The 3,073-nt window shown below is 33.1% G+C and overlaps 1 long non-coding RNA gene across 1 annotated transcript; it reads left to right on the top strand.

Moving 5' to 3' along the window:
• Positions 1 to 1,127: 1,127 nt before the first annotated feature.
• Positions 1,128 to 2,743, top strand: LOC138886968 (uncharacterized). Its single transcript, XR_011405947.1, has 2 exons — positions 1,128 to 1,532; positions 2,125 to 2,743. It is a non-coding gene; the product is annotated as an uncharacterized lncRNA (long non-coding RNA).
• Positions 2,744 to 3,073: the final 330 nt, after the last annotated feature.

A 3,073-nucleotide genomic window follows, 5' to 3' on the forward strand; every position in this document is an offset into this window, starting at 1 on the left:
AGCACCATGACACACAAAGATGGGCTCTCAAGTTGAGGAAACAAGTTAGTTTTTCTAACATGAGGGGCGGACATGATAAACATTTGAGAAAACGTTACGTGGAACGGGTTATCATTTATATATATAGATCCTCGAATATCATAATATGAACTTGAAGTTCATAAAAAGATAATTCGTTTGCAATATATTTCAAAGCATGTCATACGCATTTGCTGACCCCAAAGAAAGTAACTATATTCTCATTGCAAATGCTCATATTAAGTCCTAGAAGGACAGTCTATGGTATGCTTAAAGTGTATAGACAAATCGGTTTCAAATAAAATTTCTTGACAAAGAAGATGAGCAAATGATCAAACTGATCATAATAAGGAGGCAAGTGATCTAGAAGATCACATGACATAACACTTCATAAAATCTCATGAGAGATTCAGGTACTTGAATATATGAATGAAGAGATCTTTATGTTATGTCTTTATGAAAATGTATTGGAATCGATATAAATGTTCGTCGACGACATCTATCATAGCGCTAAGTATAGATGGGGATCTTAAGGCTGTCAAGACAGATACAAAAATATTGGCCAAATAGACGATACACAATTCAAATAGAATTGGTTTAATATGAAAGACATGTAGTTTTGGACATGTAGTTCAAATACTTGTGAACACCTAATTTTAACACCTCCTAAAGTTATTAGTAGTTTGTTATTTTAATTATTTTTCTCAATTTTTGTGTTTAATTGCATATTTCCTATCATAAAATACTAAAAATAAATAGTTCTTTCTTCATTTGTGCATTTTAAGAATTAACTAGTTGTTCAGTTGGTGAATTAATCTAGTTAATTGATCATTAGAATAAGTTATTTAATTAATTTATTTGTGTAAAATTAGTTTAATAAGTAGGATTAAGGAAGAAATTTGGCCAAATTTGAAAGAAAAAGTGTCCAAGAGTGCAAGATAAAGGGCTGCCATTGAAAGGGTCTGAAACTACGTAGTTTTGCCTCAAAACTACGTCGTTTCACTAAATGAAACAAGATCAAATCATACCCATCCATTCCATCTTGATCCAATGGATCTCATTCACTCTTGGCTTAGGTATTTAAAGCCTCAAAAATCTGAAAATTGTCCTCATTTTCACCCATAATTCTTTTCTCCTTCTTCTCTCTTCTCTCTCTCTTCACTCTCTCTACGCCGCCCCAGCTCCGCCCACCGCCGGCGGCGGACCACCTCCAAATTCACACCATGTAATCTCCACAACTTCCTCTTTCCATATCTCCAAACCAAATCCTTCAAAAATTCCTCAAACTCCTTGAATCTTAGATCTAGAAAACTTTTCCGTCACTTTTTTGCCCAAATTATTGAAGCTCCGACCATTACCACCCCACAATACCTACATCAATGGATAGAGATCCTCAAGATATGCCAATTTCACCCTGAAAATCCGGCGACCAAAATCCGGCCAAATTCCGGCGACCTCCCTAAACACCCTCTTTTGGCATACCACTATTTTTTGGCCACTTGAATTATAAAATGGTAAAATCCTATTCTTTTTCATGGTTGATTTTTTATTTTTATTTTTCAGATTTTATTTTTTATTATTAATTATTTTAGCATTAGTTTTTGAAGTTTTGGAATGCTAAATTTTCTGTTTTTGCACTTGTTGAAGTAGTAAATTAGCTTTGTGTTGATTAAAGTGAGGTAGTGAGGAAATGCTTGAGAGTATATGGTAAAATCGTAATCCTGCCATGTTATTAATTTTTTTGATTTTTTTTAGCTAAAGTTAGTTTCTATCTTGTTTCTTCATTTAATCCATTTTTGATTATGTTTGTCTAGTTGGTTTTATTAAATCGTTCTAGCGATAGCATGCGTTTTGTTTGGCTTTAATAGTTAATTTTTGTTTGCTTACGATTGGTTCATAACACATGTGTGAAGTTTAATTACATGTTTTAATACTTGGTTTAGTTTGAATCAACAAGGTGATATTGATGTTGTTAAAATCTGAAGTTTATGTTATTTTATCACAAAATAGGGTGCTAGTAGCCTACTTTTACTAGTTAGGGTGGCTGAAATGATATTTTTTTCTCTTTGTTTCTGACATAGTAGATTTTCTTTGACCTTTGGACAGATTTTGAACAGTGTTTAGCACACAATGTAAGTTTTTGTCGGACACACATTTGGTGAACCAAAATCTGTCCAAATTTGCCTCTTTAAGGGCTACCCTTTCCTCACTTTGGGGCACTCCATCACACTTCCAGGGGCATTTTTTATAATTGCTTTGTCACAAAAACAAAAAAAAAAATTAGCAGTTGAACACATGAAAAGTAAGCTGAAATGGTGAGATTTGGGAGTGAATCTTAGAGTGCAAACTTTTAGAAGAGTATAAGTCCTCTTTAGAGTTCGTTTCTGGGTTCCCTCTCTAAGTTTTCGGGTTGTTTTAACACGGATTTGCTGTTGGTTTTGCTGCTGTTTTTATACTGCTTTAGTTGCTGAACTACTGTTTATTCTTTTGCTACCAAATAATCCTTTAAGACTCGTAATGTACGTATTTTCAGCAATGGGAACAACTTGAACATGATGCACCATTTAAATGTGTTTGATGTGATGAATAGTTTGACAACAAAAGAGCTTGTATGTTATTGTTATGTATCAAGCATGTGATAATGTGAATATAGTCCTTCATAATACTTGAATATTGAGTTGTAAGTTTTTGAATGTGATATGTAAGTCGTTTATGAATTTTTTAAGCATGTTTTCAAGCTATTATATCCGAGTAACAATGCTAAGTATGCCATAAATGACTTTAGGTGTATAACACATAGCATGAGTTCGTTTTAGTTGCTGAAATTTCACTGCCAACATATGCTTCTAGGAATATTGTGATAATATCTTTGTGAATCTGGCCATTTTGCCGGATTTGCAAAAATGGCTATTTTTGTAAAGTGGGTGTTATACAATTGTGACTATGTAGTTAATGGTTATGAACTCAAACTAAGTAAAGAGCTAAGATTGTATCAACTTTGGGCCTTATTGAATCAAAAATAAAAGTTGGCTCATTTACCTTTGAACAACAAAAT

Source organism: Nicotiana sylvestris, chromosome 3 (assembly GCF_000393655.2).
Source record: "Nicotiana sylvestris chromosome 3, ASM39365v2, whole genome shotgun sequence".
NCBI classification, from domain to species: Eukaryota; Viridiplantae; Streptophyta; class Magnoliopsida; order Solanales; family Solanaceae; genus Nicotiana; species Nicotiana sylvestris.